This window comes from Onychostruthus taczanowskii, unplaced genomic scaffold (genome assembly GCF_017590055.1).
Source record: "Onychostruthus taczanowskii isolate IOZ18803 unplaced genomic scaffold, ASM1759005v1 scaffold58, whole genome shotgun sequence".
NCBI classification, from domain to species: domain Eukaryota; kingdom Metazoa; phylum Chordata; class Aves; order Passeriformes; family Passeridae; genus Onychostruthus; species Onychostruthus taczanowskii.
Window position 1 is genome coordinate 5,822,690 of NW_024503457.1, and position 17,013 is coordinate 5,839,702.

The window sequence follows — 17,013 nt, forward strand, 5'->3', positions numbered from 1 at the left end:
TGGATTAAATTTTTAATTCTAAGAGGTTCACCTTCATTTTATTGAATAAGTAAATCTAAATTCAACATCTCATAACAATTAAGTATTTAACAGAACTCACAGCAAATATCAAGGCACACAACAACTTAATTTATTGCTTTCCATTTGAAGGTTCCAAAATGTCAATAACTGGACTTCATAACTTCCCCCAGAAGAAGGCAACATTATTTTTAAACAGAGAATTTGCGTGAGAAATAACAAATCTACATGGTAAAGCACTGAATAAAGACAAGATTCCATGCTGCGCTACTACATTGCTGAATGCTTATGCAGTGTTCTGCCATTTTGCTTCTATTTTTTGGTACAGCAGTAATGTTAATAAATTCTTACTAAGCCACAGCAACCAACTACAGCTACTAGAAACTGACAATAGGGTACACAAATTAAAAAAAAAAAAAAAAAAACAAAAAAAAAAGCTAGTCAAACACTACCACAAAAAGATGTTCTACAGGAACATCAGCTTCATTAGATTATTTCAGGTCTTCAGAGTCAGCTCCCTATACACTGAATGCAATTCTCTTCTGCTCTCACAGAAAACACAAAAACCTTCTTTACACCCAATACTTGCAACACTTTCAAAGCTATTACTTAGTTTTTAGAATTCAACCAAAGAATAATACAGAGCCTGCCCCACCATGGTTTATGGATGACTGCTTCTCCTCCATACTTCCCACACCACCATGTTGTGCTTTCAGGCAGCACCTCCAGGGGAAAACATCCCAAGTCAAAACAGCAGGTAACAGGAGACAGCAGTCATAAAACAGTGGAAGCAATAGCTAGTTCTCAATGAATAGACTGAGCCTATCACTTTTTCTTGGATTTTTTTTTCTGAATGTAAGAACTAGAACTAATTTGCCCAAGATCACTGACAGAAAAAGACTATTTAATCATTTATCCAGCAGTTAAAAATTTCAAAAAATCACAACTACACTGATATTATATAAAAGCCAAAACCAAGCAATATATCCAGTTCACTTGTTGTCTTAAGTTACAAAAATAACCACTGAACTTGAACCACTCACCTTTGACACACTGTTAAAATGATCCAGGCAGCGAAAGGCAGGACTCTCCAACAAAGTTATATTCACCGCCGCCTGAAACAACAAACATATATTTTAGTTCTAGCACTAAACTTAGAGCACTTCCAAATAGGTAATTTAGCTTTCAGGCTGTCAAAACCTCCTATGAGATGCTGAAGAGAAGGCAGAATGGCTTGAACTTGATCTACCTGTTTAGCATAAACAGGACCCATCTTCATATTTAAGTTCTCTCAATGAACACAAGGTGATTTCAACACCAAACAATCCAAACTACACACAAGTTAAGCCTTCATAATACACAGAAAAATCAATCAAGAAATGGAATTAAAAATTCAGCCTAGTTTTAGAAAGATTATATTTTACAAAGCACCATTATTTACTGTTTCCTTCACTCTTGTATTAGTCAGTTTAACTTGACAGTACTTTCTAAGAAAAAGAAATTGTCTCTACACATGTTAAAGAAATATAGCAACAAAAGCACAGCCAGGAGTTTTGTGGAGCAGTGAAGTACTTCCATCCAGAAAGCCCTCACACACATAGAGATGTGTAATTCAGATGGATCACATGTGGCTTGAAGCCTTCTGGCACAAGAGATGGTGACCCATCATCACATAGAGTGTTCTGACAGCAGTGGTGAAGCTTGTCAAAGGGTCATAGAACCACATTCAGTGAAATTCTGGCTGGATGTAAAGAAGGCAAAAGGGTGGCCAAGCACATCCACATACACCCTGTGAAGTGATGGGCATTCTTCCTGGGAGAGTCTCAAATTCTACTGAACACGGCCCCAGGTGCAGTCTCAGCCTTGGCAGAACGTGCATGGCTTGTTCAGAGGTCCCTCCAGCCTCCACTGTTCTGTTAAGTATTTCTAGCCGCAAAAGTAACTGTTCAGAAGAGAGGTCAAAGTATTTAAACACTTGTTTCTGTTTTTTAATGACCCTTCTAACTGCACAGGATGTCTGACAAACTCAGGCCGTGTCAACCCATTAAGATCCAATTCAAAAAGAAAAAAAAATTTCTCAGCAACTCCTTGTGCTGCAGACTCTATCTCATAAGGACGACATGTTAAAACTCTTACACAACCCCAGGCCACTCATGCACAAATGCTTCTGTTCAAAGTCTTTTCTGAACAGATTCCAAGCAGTTGTGACTCTACAAAAGCCTCCTATGAAGAAATTAACTTCAAAGGAGCAAGTCACCCAGTGATCCCATGCACGATAAAGTGAGGGGAGACTAAAATATATTGACAAAGGTATTACAAATACCCTACACAAATGTTTCAAAGTGAGATTTACTCTCCCATTCATTAATAGGTGGAATACCAGAACTACTAAAGTCACAGTTTGACAAACATTTAAACCTAAACCTATTGTTAGGCGGTAAAGAACACGAGACTCCCTGACCCTCAGCTCCTGGAAGCTCACCCTTTGGTCCCCAGCAACTGCAAGGGGAGACAAACTGTTGTCAGCCCTACTGAAAAACACCCAAGATTAAAAAACATAAATGAATAATGCAGGATGGCAAATTATGAGGAAATGTTACTCCAACAGAAGAGCCTCCTGATCCAGTTCACCACCTGAATGAAGATTTGCCTGTGACAGCAGAAAGCAGACGGGACTGGAGGGTGATAAATCCCTTCTCTCCCAGGTGGTGGCTAGAATAGCTGCTGCCCCACCTGGGTTTTCAGCGTTCTGCAGACTCAGACCACAGGTAACAACACTTGGCTGTATCAATTTTTCGAACCAATTACAGACCTTAACTGTGTTTCCACTGAAAACTGCTCTATTGAAATTGCAGGATAGATACCAAGCAAATGGGACAGATGCTTTAATAAATGAAGAAACATTATAACCCTGAGGCAGAGCAGATCTATTTTCCTGCTGGCTGAATGTTTTGTAGTACGTGTTTTTCTCTTGTCAATAATACAAGGACATTTTTAACGTTAAGAGGTAAAAAAGAGAAAAAAAAAATCCTCATTTTTTTGGTACAAGATCTTATGAATAGTACTATCTTTCCTTGTCCTACCTCACAAATCATCTACTGCTCATTACCATCTATCACTGAAGTGCTGTACCAAGTCTCTGATTTTGTTAGGGTATTTTTCTTTTCCTTAAAGAAGAACCCAACACCTCCCTCAATTATTGTTTCCACCTTCACAAATGCACACTTGCAAACAGAACATATGTTTGAAAGTGAGCTGGAAAACAGCACTATTCACCATCAATACCTGAAAAACGAGCCCTGTATCTATTAGTCAAACAGAGAAGTACAGCTGGAAAAAGAAAGAGTCCAAATTTCAGCTAAATGCCTACGAAAAGAATGAGTCATGTGTTTATCCCAACATAACAATGCTAACTTCCTTCTGTAGAGCAAGAATGGTTTTATTTTGGCAGCTCAATTAAAACACATTGAAAGCAGTTTGGAATGTTAATGGTGATAGTGCAAATAGTCAAAGGAAGAAGATGCACAAAAACCATAATTCCTAACAACACTAAGAATGAAATAAAACTCTGTTAACCTAACACATACACAAGCACAAGATGCAGACTGGTCTCTGTCCTCCTTAGGTTCAATCCTGTTGCATTGTGACCCCATTTTCTATTTTTCTCATGATAAAAATCTTCACTTGGCTTTGGAAGAGCCAGAGGAAGTTTTCTGCTACAAGTCACACTAACAGTCACTTCCCCAGAGGAGTAGCCAATTTCCATCACACACCCCCACAGTCCAAAGCTTTGCCCAAAACACTGTGATTTGCCAAGTGACACAAACTCAGGATGGAAACCCAGACCTCAAATATTTCAATTATATTTAAAATGTTCCTTGAAATGTTCCTTTAGAATATGTTCCTTGAAACAATCTTCAGTTTCAGAAGTTCAGGACCTTTCTTCTCAACAGTCAAAAAATTGTAACAGCAGTTAGGGCTTGGGACTACCTGCTCCCAGGTAGTCCCAAGAGTGCAGAGTTTGCACCACACAAGGAGTTTTCTGGTTCTGCTATGTCCTACTAGCGAGGACTATAAAGAAATATTTGATAGCACAGCCATTCTGGGAAATGAATTGTTAAATTTTGAGAATACAGAATTATTTTCAATCCCCTTCAAAAGCTTTGAGCACACAGGACTTAGTGTTCACCCAAAAGACAAACTGGCACAACACTGGAAAACGGGAAATCAAGTCAACAACTTTTTTTGGAAGTCAGCAAAGCAAATGGAGGCACAGAGGTGGGCAGTCCTCTCCCATGGTATCCCCAGTGCCCATCACTTCTGTACCATTTAGCACCATGTCCATTTGCCACACCGCACTCAGTGCATCTACTACTGGAATAATGTCAGTCCCACCGCATGTAAAATGCCACGGCTCCTTAGCACTCATGAGCCTCTTCATACCCTACACTTCCCTTGAGCCCAGAGCAGAGGAACAGAAGACTACGGAAGGAACAGGAATGGCAGAGTATAGGAATTGGATGAACATGGGATTACAAACACACAAAGCAAAAAGACAAATTTATCTAGTCTTCAACAATAACTTTAGTCACTCATTTGCTCTTTAAATCAAGGTCTTCCAAACACAAGGACTATAAAAGCTCCACAGTAAAAAGCCTCTGTCAATAGTCAGAAATAAAAGTTTGAACTTGATGCTCGCAAACAAGTACCAGAAGGTAAATATCAATAACATCTAATGTAAGAACATTATTATAAAGGTTACTACCTCACAGAATAAATTAGTGGTCTTATAATGATTATATTATAAGAAACACCCACAGTTATTAAGCACCTTCTTTCACTAATAGCTCTAATGTGCCCCATTTTCTTTAACTCCATGGATAAAATCCAGACTCTTATCTTACAGCAACAATTTCCATGACAATTCTCTTAGGCTCTCTTCCCAATACCCAACCACCTTCTATTTAAATTCTGACATGAAATAGCTAAAATAATCTCTTTGATACTTAATATGCTAATACACAAGAATGATCTGACCATAAACCTGTACTGCACAGAGTGGGAATTTTAACACCAATTGACATATTACTGGTGACCTTCTGGAGAACAAATGAAAAGCATCACATTAATACAAATTCTCCTGTGGAGAAGATCAAGTTGGCAATCTGCCAGTTCATTACACCATCTAGCTTCACTCCAACATTAAATATTGCCTTCCTTTGTAATTGACTGAAATACACTGGAGCAATTGCAGGTAACCACTTTGGGCTATTAAAGTATTCCATTAAGACTTCTCCATTAGGCAGATATTTCAAAAGAAGTTACATTAAAATACGCTATGTTCAAAATATTTTAACTATGCAGACAATTGGGCAAGCACAATCCAGTTCCATGGAGCAGCAGACAGATCAGCCTAAGCACTCAAAAGCCCAATGCCTGCATTTGCTTAAAGGGAAAAGAAACCTGACAAGTTTTTTAATACTCTAGTATATGCTTTGTATTTTAAACCTCCTAGACATATACATTGTCTCAAAACTCACTTAATATTACCTTCTTCTACAGCTAAGAAAATGGCTATGTTAAAATAGTTATACACTTTCAGAGTCGGTATGAAACACAAGGAGAAAAGAAAAAGTGAATTTACATCATATTTCAGGTTTCAAAAGGGTAGCAAATTAAAACACTGCATTACAATGTGTAGAACATTTCAAAAACAAACAAAAGAGTTTAAATTCTTTCATACTATATAGTCAATACAACTAAGCTTTTCTTCTCTTAAGATTGTGGCTCCCTAACAGTGAGGAAGCAAGTGAAATGAGGCACAAGAATAGGTTCACTGCCTTGCTTGCAGAAAAGACTGAGATACTTAAAACACTGGGAAAGATTTGAGCTTGTATGCCAGCTATAAAAATGGGACTAGCTGTTGAAACAAAGACAAATTTCCGTGTTTAAATGGCCTTTTTTAAGCAGTACAGGTTTGGAGCCATCACCAGAGGTTGCACAGGTTACCCTAAGAAATTCATGTCTCTACTGAACAGCACACAGGCAAGAGGTTGCGCATCATGTCTGTGCTCCTGCCTGGATGCAGCTCTGGCCATGCTGTCTGTATCGAAGAGAAAGCAGTTAGACACGTATCACTGGTCCTTCAAACAACTCTTTATTCGTTAAATAAACATATACTTGCTGGGGAATAGGAAGAGAAATCCAGCTAGAGAAAACATGCATGGCTCACACTTGAATCACACACAATTAAAGAATCTATGCTGACCTGTATTCTCATTTAACTCCTGCACTAAAATGCATATTCTCCAGAGTACACATATGTTTCAAAAACAAGAATATTTTTTACATATATTTGCACAACCACCTGATATACTCATGACATATAAGTAGCTGGTATTTTAAATAATATCAGACAGTATTTAAAATAAATACTGTCTTTCAAAACCTAACTGCCATTGCCAGCTTCCTGTTTATTGTATGTATATTTTCCAATCACTTGCATGACTAGCATCCTTTTAAACTGGAAGAAATGAGGAGAGATACATCTGTTAGTGGATGCATCTGCTGAGATTTCTACAACATATATTGTACAAATTTACATTATTTTAAGAGAAATCACATGCTTTTTATATTCTCTAGCTCTCCCCCGAAAGTCTGACCTATTAAAAAAATCTAAATACTGATAACAAATTACTACCTAAACTCATTGTAATATGCAATTTTTAAAATTCCTGGATTAAGTAGGATTTTCTATCTTGATACCTGCTGATAATGATCTAATTCGTATTTGATTATGCTGAGCTACAAACTTCTGTGGCAGCCCCTACATGAGAAAAAGAAAAAAAAAAACAAAACCATAAAGCACGGTTGAAAAATCATGAATGGGTGGCCAGAAAGCTTCCCTGACAAAAACTCTTTGAGAAGACATGCAATATGGCGTATTTCAGTCTCAAAAGAAAAAAACCCCGTGACCAAAACCCCATATATTTGTTGTTCACACCAGAAATCAAGCACCAAAATAAGTGCAAGCTGTGACCAGTCACTCTGCAAGCTGAAGGAAGCTCACAACAAAGGTGCTGTGCCACCATCACAGCTCCAGGTTTTTTCAGCATTCCTATTCAAGAACTATTAACGACAAGTGAAGTACTCAAACCCCATTTTATACCAATCCCCTATTTTTTCTTCTTTATCTGCAGTAAGAAAACAGAGCTTGCAACCTTTCTTATTTTCTTTTTTTAAGGGTTTACAAGCTGGCTCTGTAAGGATATGGATAAGTATCCCTAAAACCCATAAACTCCTAAATAGGAGAAGCAACAAAGGTCTTGATTCATGCTTGGGACAGATCTAACCACTTCAAGAACCCTTACAAATGTACATGGAAAGACCTGCATTGCCAATTACAACTGCCAATAGATAAGCAGAAACTGAACTGTATGTACCAAGGCTGTTCTTAAACTCTGTCTCACAGTGTCTCTAGGGAAAAGAAAGGATTAGACTTCAGCCTTAGGTAATACTTCACTAAGTGAGCTACATGGGCCATGATTTGAGCATAAGAATTATTTTGGCTTCCTTAATAGGATGCTCTATTATTCAAATTACAGATACCATTTTTAGAAACAGCATCTATCATCAGTAAGAATTTTATAAACTAGTGCTTTAAACAAACAGTTTAATAACTGGTTCCATTTGAGCTTCAGCCTTTTTCTTATCAATAATTTAATGCTTTGTTTGTAAAAACTGTACGACAACAGTCTTTTCCATTAAATATAAAATCAGCTCAGAATTTTTGAGGATGACCCCAGTGGTTAGCAACTTACTAGCCCCAAGCAGCTCCTTCACAAATCTGTTTTTCCTATTGCATCTATATGTAAAACATTTTAAAGACAAAGACATATACAACCCACTGAATTATGCCAGCTCTTCCAAACTCTCCAGTAGAGTCAGAGCTTTTAACTCAATACCTATGGATTTCAGGACTGGGGAAGATGACTACAAACAGCACGTGAATATACTCTTTAGAGTAATCTAGTAATCTGCACATGTAGATTACTGAAAATTAACACCTCCATTGGAAAAAGATTCACAGATGCCTTTTAAAGAACTCAAAACCACATAATCCAATGAATTAGCTACCAGAGGAGACTAGGCAGACACAACTGGTCACCACTCATGGCTAAGATGACTAACTCTTAAAATAAACAAACAGATCTCACAGTTCTACGGTTTGAGATGATTTGCATTGCAGTGAGATGCAACAGAAAATGGACTGTACCAGGGGCCACAAAAAGCCAAGTAAGGCAGATGTAGCCTTCTGGCAATTCAAACTTAAAGGCTGAGTGAAATCCTTGTTAGAGTTTCTATTCTGGTAAATTATTAATTCTTTCTTAGTCTGAAGAAAATTTTCCCTGTGCATACATTCAACACAGCACTGTCTGAATTTAAAAGAATACTGCCACTACTGTTTTGGTGCCAAATATATGACATATATATATATACCAAAATATATGACAATGGTGATTTTAAAAGGGATAGGTCAAGGTCGGTGTTTGTCTTTGAAGCCATCGGGCAGACACACAACTAGAGGAAATGCACAGAGCAGATTGTGACTGATGCCTTCAAGGAAACCTCTGTCAGAAACTTCTTGATAACTCAAACTGCCAAGTGGCAAGTGGTTAATTTACAGAACAAGGCACAGTTTGGGCACTCCCCAGCAAAAGCTGCCATCACCAGCAGCCATGGTTCGCCACACCTGAGCCTGTTTGCTGAGGGTGTCTGGGTTTTATCCTTCCTCCAGATGCTCAGCCACCAAGAATAAGGATGCTTTAGGCATTACTGTCCAAGCAGAGTATCTGACACTGAAGATTTTGCAAGCTCTGCCTTATTCTGTTACGGCAAATTGCATCTGAAGTACTGTCAGCATGAATGAGCCACTTGACTTGGACAGGACAGCAGAAAGAAGTCCAGGCTTCCTGGCCCTCAGGTGCAGAAATCTATGATGACTTCAGCTGAGGGAGCAAGTTGAAGAAACCTCTCTAAACCACCACCATCAAGAAGAGCAGAGATCTACTGCTTACTGAAACTTAGTATTTCATTTGCAATGCCAAAAAGCACAGGGCTGAAGAACTCACATAATCAGACACTAAATGAGAATGAACGCAATAGTAAAATTGAAGCCAAGGGAGAGCACTCAACAAAAAAACCCGTTACTGACACCAGAATAGGCTCAAATAATATCTGGTTTTAGTACTCAGTAATGCTCAGATGAAAATTATCTTCTTTGGAAGGAGTAAGATATTTTTATCACAGTCTATTAGTATACCAAAGGCTGTGAAAAACTGGTATTTCAGATATAAAGTTTTTCTGAGTGTCCTCTAATGATGTAACTGATGAAAAACAACAAGGCTCAAGATGCAATAACCTGCCCAAGTTTCAAGTACAAAACTACCAAACTAGAGGTTCACATCTAAGAGCCAAAGGGAACTGGAAGGCAAACACATGGAACTTTGAAGTGTTTCTGCCACTTCTACAGCTTGGTAGGTGGTACAGTGACCATTCTTTTATAACATGGCAGAACAGCAGTCCCCAAAATCTCCATCTTCACCATGCAGGACAAAGATCCTTAGAGCCATGTTGTCTTTTGGAAATAATGGCAAAGTTGCTAGGGTCTCCACTTCCTAAGAACACAGTCCCCCCAAAAACCTGTTTTTTCTTCCAAGTTAACCATCAGAAAAGCAGCTGAAGCAGTTTTTGCCTGAGACACACAGAAATTTTGCTTTAGGTTGGCAACAAGAGAAGCCTTAATGCAGCTTTGGTTCCGTCACAGCACACAGCAGCTCTAGCCACAGGCTGTGCTGTTACTGGTGTTTGGAAGATAACTAGGTATTCCAGAATCTCATCACATCCAAATAAAATTTGGCAACAGCCTACCTTCTGAAGTTTTTAGCACTGATTTTTCCCCTTTCATGTCTTGTACACATTTGATGGTGTCTTATTCTACTCATTTTAATCACAGCAGTTCAGTGGCAGAAGACAAATGAAAATGCAATAGAAACATTGCAGGCCCTGTAACAATAGTCAAAACAAAGATTTCCTATGGCAGCTGTCAAATTAATGACATCTCCAAAGCTATCTAAATACAGTATCTGGGCAGAAATCCAATTATGTCAATTCTGTCTGAATACCCCAAAAGAGAGTCCTACTGGGGTTATAAGTGGAAATAATTTTAAGCACAGATTAGCTACATAAGCAGCTCCACTCTTGAAACCAGAACAAGGGAACAAAAACCTAAAGGCATGACATTTATCTGGATGCAAGGGAGAGGGGAAAAGGAACTGTTAGACATCTGGCAAAAGGTCAAAGCCAATTACCTTGTCCAAATTTGCCCCCAAGATAATAGCTTCCAGGTCCACTTCTTTGAAAAAAGACATATTGACTCAAGTAATTACAAAGATTTCTGCTTACCTCTCAATCCTCTACTACCATTTTGGTTTTTCCAAAACTTCTTTTTCCAACAAAAGAGTAACAGCAGTAATGTAGCATATCAACTTCCCAGAAGCACAAAATAAATTTACCTGAAGTCTACACAGAAGAAAATAATATTCTCCCTCATTCTGACAAATGGTATTCATTGACAAATGGTATTTTAATTTAAGAGCATGACTACTTGCTGCTTTACTTAAATAATTTTAACTGCTGATTTCCCTTTTTCTTTGGAACTATGCGTTACTGCCTAATTATGTGGCAAATTCTATTTACTAACCCTGCAACAAGATTCTGTTTATTTGTTGTTTTAAAATAGATAAGGATCAAAAAGAAAGGGAAATAGTATTTTAATTCAACAAAGAAATAATAAGGATATTTTTTCTCTCTTTGCAGGCATATTAAAATGTAAGTTAACCTGATTTTTAAATGACGCTGCTATTCAAGAGACTGCTATGAAACAAAAGAAAGAAACTGTGTGCCAAATAACTGAAGCAATATATGTTGGTTAGTAAATGAATTCTACCTAGAAATCCTTATCTCTATTATGAATATATGAATAAACCTTTAAATACAAGTATGATGATCAAAAATAGGAGACTGGTTTAGACAAAGTTTCTAAACATGATCTGTCCAGAACATTTTCAGTGGTAAGGATATAACTCACTATACATATATATATATATTTTGCAAGTGCTTGATTGCTTGTTTCTGGTATCAAGACAGCACAAAATTCAGGAGAGTGCAAAGCATTCATTATTAATGTGGCTATGTTTAGGACTGTACATTCCAAGCCCGTGCTTCTTACACCAGGACTCACACAATTAGAGGTGTGTATTTTTTGTTTTTGTCTGTTTTTTTTCCTGAATACAGTCATTAGCAATATTCAAAAAAGTCTGAAAACAAGACACTTATCTTGGTCAAAATCTGGTACACTCTAGAGTATAGAGCTAATTCAAAAAGAAATTCAAAGAAACACCTAATACATAAATGCAGGTTGCACTCCAGAATTCAAAACAGCTTTAACTCAAACGCAGTGCCAATGAAGAGCAGCTACCATTTTCTTAAGGCACTTAGTCTCAAAACCCCTTTTCAGAGGTATTCACAGACATCCCTTTGAAGGCAGGAATTTTGGATATTACCAGTTTGAACCAAATTCAAATCAGTAACCCATATGTTTTCTGCTCTTAAAGCATAACAGAGAATATCAGACATAGTAATTTTAACTAAACTTCTAAACTAAAAATAACTTTATTGTATTTACATACAATATACAGTTAATATACTGAAAATATACGGTTAATATATATATGAAAATATACAGTTAATTGAAAATATCTCCCAACTGAATAATGCAGTTAATGAGCCTGTCAGAAGCATTCTGACAAAGCCTAGAACTAGGCTTTGAGATGATTCAGCTACAATTTTCCTCAACTTCCCTTTTTTTTTTTTTTAAGGATATATTCAATCAATTTGTTTCCAGTTTTGTATGAGATTTAATTTTTGCATTTGCTCTCTACAACAGACTGAGCACAGTACCATGAATCCTCCTTCATGTCACACAGGCACTGCAAATCCAATCAAATCCAATTACTACTCCATTAGGTCTCATTTAAATCCCATACGGTATGACAATAAACTGAATGAAATGAGAATCAGCACATTTTTCAACCATCTTTACAGTATGACATAGATGGCAATCACAGCTTAATAAAATTTCATTTACAAGAAAGAAAATTCAGAGCTACCTTTCTCTACCAGGCTTTTCAGAAAGACTTGGGAAAAGCCTCTTCTTCCCACCATCCCTTGAAGAAGACAGTTGCTATTTCATAGTTCTCATACAACTGTTCCTTCTGCTTGTGGCAGAGGAATTTGTCCTGATCCCAATACTCAAAGTGTGTGTAACCAATGACAACAACCACCAGGCGAATTCAACATTTACTCCAATGGTATCCCGGTTATCATTTTCTCGTTTGTTAGGGGCTGTTATATTTTTTCTTTCTGTTGTTTTGTCAAGATTTCCTGGGTAAGGAACCCTTTAACACAGGGTTACTTCATGTTGGAAAACAGGGAGGGGAGATTAATACAAAACCACTCTGAAGGATACTGAAAAGATGATGAAAATTAAAAAAATTAGCTCTTTTCCTATCTGGATTTTCAAAATTATCATTGCTAAATATTTCAAAGTAAATTTAGAAAACCTTCAGAAGCTCTGAATACTTCACCACTTTAGTGCAGTTTATTTATGGATATATAATAATAATTTCCCTCTTTCCATACAGTATTTCCCAAGCTCATCCAACTACCCATTTACAGATGGCCAGGTCTGTCCTTTCTTTTGGGAACAAAAAAACCAAAAGAAAACAAATAAAAAAATCTCTCATTTGCAGTAGGCAGTCACAATAGTCAAAGCTCTCTCTGAAGAGTACACAGGAGCCTTGTTGAATAGCTCTTTCTCAATAGCTAACCTGACTAAATCATCTTCTTCATGCAGGCTAGAAATCAAAATGTCATGCTGCCATTTAAACACATGACCTATTGCTAAAAAAACAAAAGCCAGGAAAACATATGCTGTCCACTCTCAAACACACATGCCAAACACTTTGCTTCTAGTACAGAAAGGCTCAAAGAACAGACTTCTAAATATTTCAGTCATTTCATTAAACAATTCTAGTTACAGTTTTATTAAATTTTGTCCTTTACATGCCCACTGACAACCTGAGAAACAGATAAATTCCAGACTGAGAGAGAGAGGATCCTGATGGGGGAAGGGAGAGTAATTAAGTAATTTCAAGGTTGGTACTTCGATCCACAATTAAAATGGGAAGATCCAGGCCAGAGTCTTCTCAGTGCAGGGAAGATTAAAAGACAAAATGAGGTTGGAGTTTGTTTTCTTTTTCTTTCTGTGACAAAAGGAAACAAAAGGTGGAGGCATTTTTCCATGCATATTATTCAATCACATATGCTCTTCTGGTGTATTTCCATGGGGTTTTCTGCATACACTTTAAAATGGCTTTATCGACCTGCAGGAACAGAAGCTTCACTAACAGAAATATGAAGACACTGGCTTCATGATCCAAACTCTTTTGCCTAAAAAAATATAATCTCTGAGTTTTTTAAAACCAATAAAGATCTGAAAACATTAAATTGCACTTGTATACTTAAATAATTTGGAAAATTCTGGTTAACTTTAAAGGAGGCAGAACAATTCCCTCTCCTTTCTGCACGATTTTAATCATATTGGTTTTTTGCAATTTATCATTCCTGTCAGTAGACTATGATGGCAAATATGGATCCTGTAACAAGAACAGATCCTTTAGGCAAGTAACACATCTCAAACTGTAAAAGAGCACACGCATCCCACGTGCTTCAGAACACAAAGTCTATGACATGAACCCTAAAAGCAACAGTCTCAAAAACTCACTGTTAATTGCTAAAGCATACACACAATTTTTCTCCAAAAAATCAGTAATAGCAACCTTTCATTTAAATCAGCAATATCACAAATGCCACAAGTGGTTTTTTCTTGACAAATATAAAGTGACAGTTCCCAGTAAAAATTAAGTCTTTTAAAAACTAGAACCTACCTACACACTGTGAACATATCAAGTGCTCAAATTATCACTACTGAATTTGAGAAGCACTAGGTACCTTAAGAAAGCAATACAAGCTTCACATTCTTAGCACATTTGACATATGGTGGCAAACAAACAAACAAACAAAAAAATCAGCCCAGGAACAGACATGCTGTGTGAACAGGACTCAAAATTTTGGTGATGCTCCAGGAATCAGAAATAAACCCACCATGACAATACAATATCAAGGATAAAAAGAATGATACATCAGCTAGTACTGGTTCTGACATCATAAATGGGGTACACCATTCATTCATTCTTTTGCAAAAAAAAAAAAAAATTCTCACCTTATATTTTACCAGCTTGTAGTAACTTTACATGTACAAATTTCTTTCTATCAGAATTCATATATTTCCTGCTGATGACAGCCATTAATGAGCTCAAGAAGAGTCAATCAATATTCAACATTTCAAAAAATATCCGAAACAAAGCAACTCAGGGCAATTTACTTTTATTAAAGACATATTACTATCTTACTTTGTGAGATACAAAGGAAACAGAAGACAGAAAAAAGAGCAACCCTACAGAGGACATACCAACCAAAATTTCTAGCACGTGTTTCTACACCTATGTAACAAATTTTTGAAGTAGACAGTGCCGCAATTATGAACTCTAAGGATAAATGTTACACACTTTGCTTAGCTTGTGTGTCAGAAGTCAGTTTTAGCTTTCCCACCTAAAAAAACTGGCTGGCTTCACCACAGAAACATGGCTCCTCTTTTCTGCAGAATACAACCCAATGGGAGCCTCAAAATGAGCACTTTGGAACTGAGAACCAAACTCAAAACTATCACGTGCCAAAAATGCCTCCTGTTTGAATAAAGCATGAAGGAAGAATCACCTCAAAGAAGGATGTACTGTTTCTTTGTCCAGCCTTTCAATGTTCTCTTTCCTATCAGCACTCTCCCTGGAGCAGAGAGGCAGGAGGACTGTGTGGACCTGCTACTTGAAGACAACTTACACTGGTAGATAATCCTGACTTAAGCACCAGCTTTGGAAAGTTATTAGCACATATTAATCAGTCATATTTATAATGTCAAATAAAAGAATAAGCCATTAGACTAATACACACACATCCACAAACTTAGAATGGCATCTTGTGTACCTATACAAAAGCTTTACCAAAAAAATGGAATGAGATCATGGGGTCCTCAAAAATCAGAATCACAAGATTTCTGTAATTCTTAGCAGGGCAGGATTTCCCCACATCCCGCCCATCTCAAATGACTGACTCAGGCTAATTACCACCAAATGTTATGAAACAATTTTTCACTAAAAAACCCAACCCAAAACAAAACAAGCCAACCACACACATCTATCATTTCCAAGAAAATTTGCAGAACCAGAAGTATGTGTAAATTGATGGCCTAAGGGCAGCAAGAATTCCGCTTCAGGTCTACAGAGCTTCTCCAAACAGTACCAACACATAAACGAGACTACAAATCTACCAGGGCTACATTTTGATCTCTAACACTTGCTATCATATCGTCCTTAGTGCCATTATCTGCAATACCTACCAAGCAATAAAGCTTGCATGGGCATGCAATCACAATTTTATTTCAGAATTGCTCTTTGCTAGTGTTTTCAAAACAAGAACATGGACAGCAGATATAGTCTTTTAGTAAGTGGCCAGTAAAGATAACTCACATGAGAAGGTCAAGCAGTGAAAAAGAAGATAAAGAAACAAGACAAGAACAGACAAAATGTTAGAGGAGCACTGAAAGAGATGCAGAAAGGTTTTAAGCAATTAGCAATTCCCTTCACAGACACGGAAGGAAAAATACATACAGAAGACCTATGCAGAGCTTCGTTTTAACTTCACCAGATGACAAACAACCCCCAATTATTACAGTATTCAGAACAATTTCACAGATAATAAGGGTGGGCCAACAATATCCTTGGAACAAACGTTGGTTTTGATACACTGAAATTTCAGAGATAATACATTTAAGAACATTTATACATAATAAAGGAAACACATATCAACTGCAATGACCATTACACCAAAAGAGCTCAGGTTTTAGCTAGGGTTTTGTATTTGACAGCTTAAAGTCTAATCATGTAAGATAAAACAAAATGCTAACAAATTCAAGCCAGTCTTTCAGAAAGGGAAGAACTGAGGAGATGTTTGTTGCTAATTCTGCTCCAAGTCAGAGACACATGATGAAAAGTTCAGCATACAGGGATTCTTCAGATGGCTGACTACATGTTCCTTTTTTTTTTTATTTTTTCCAAGACTTTCTTACCTAGTTTTTTTTAAAGATATGAATATACACAGAATTTCTAGAAGAGTTGGAAGAAGAATTTTGAAACAATTGCATAAAGAAAGAGGACTAACTAACAAATTCACACAGAGATTACATTTCAAAAATTCCTAATTCTTGATTTCAAATAAAAAATTTTCACTCAATATATACTGGGTGCTACATATGGTTTCACAGAATTTCAAAAGCAAAGAATAATGACTTATTACTATTGTGGGGATCTCTGTACTGCAGAAGTGGAATACATATATGAACTAAGATTTTGTACTAAGAAAAAACCTTAAATTATAAAAAAACCCCATTGTGTCAAAAAGAGGAAGATAATCTGAAAACATATCACACACCGGGGGGAAAAAAAAACAAAGTCAAAAAACATTCTGAAATAAAGAAGGCATATAGTTTTCTCCTCCTTGAAAAGTCCATTAATTTTCCAATACTTGCCCACTGTCACCCAAGAGGACACGCTCCCAGCATTAGGAACCCCCCACTCTGTGTCTGTTCAGGCTCCTGACTGTGACCTCCTTCCAGGGAGGGCTGTCCCAAGGGCCAGTGGAGGATTGCACACACACAGATCCCAAGGGCAGCTCCTGGCCCTCCAGCTGCCCCTGGCAAGA

General features: G+C 37.2%; 1 protein-coding gene across 1 annotated transcript in view; it reads right to left on the reverse strand.

Annotated features, from left to right (window-relative positions):
* NCK2 (NCK adaptor protein 2) overlaps positions 1-17,013 on the reverse strand; it is an 85,749-nt gene that overhangs the window by 52,820 nt on the left and 15,916 nt on the right. The window contains exon 2 of the mRNA XM_041418156.1: positions 1,062-1,133. The gene's annotated coding sequence lies outside the window, so the exon portion shown is untranslated. The remainder of the gene's footprint in view (positions 1-1,061; positions 1,134-17,013) is intronic.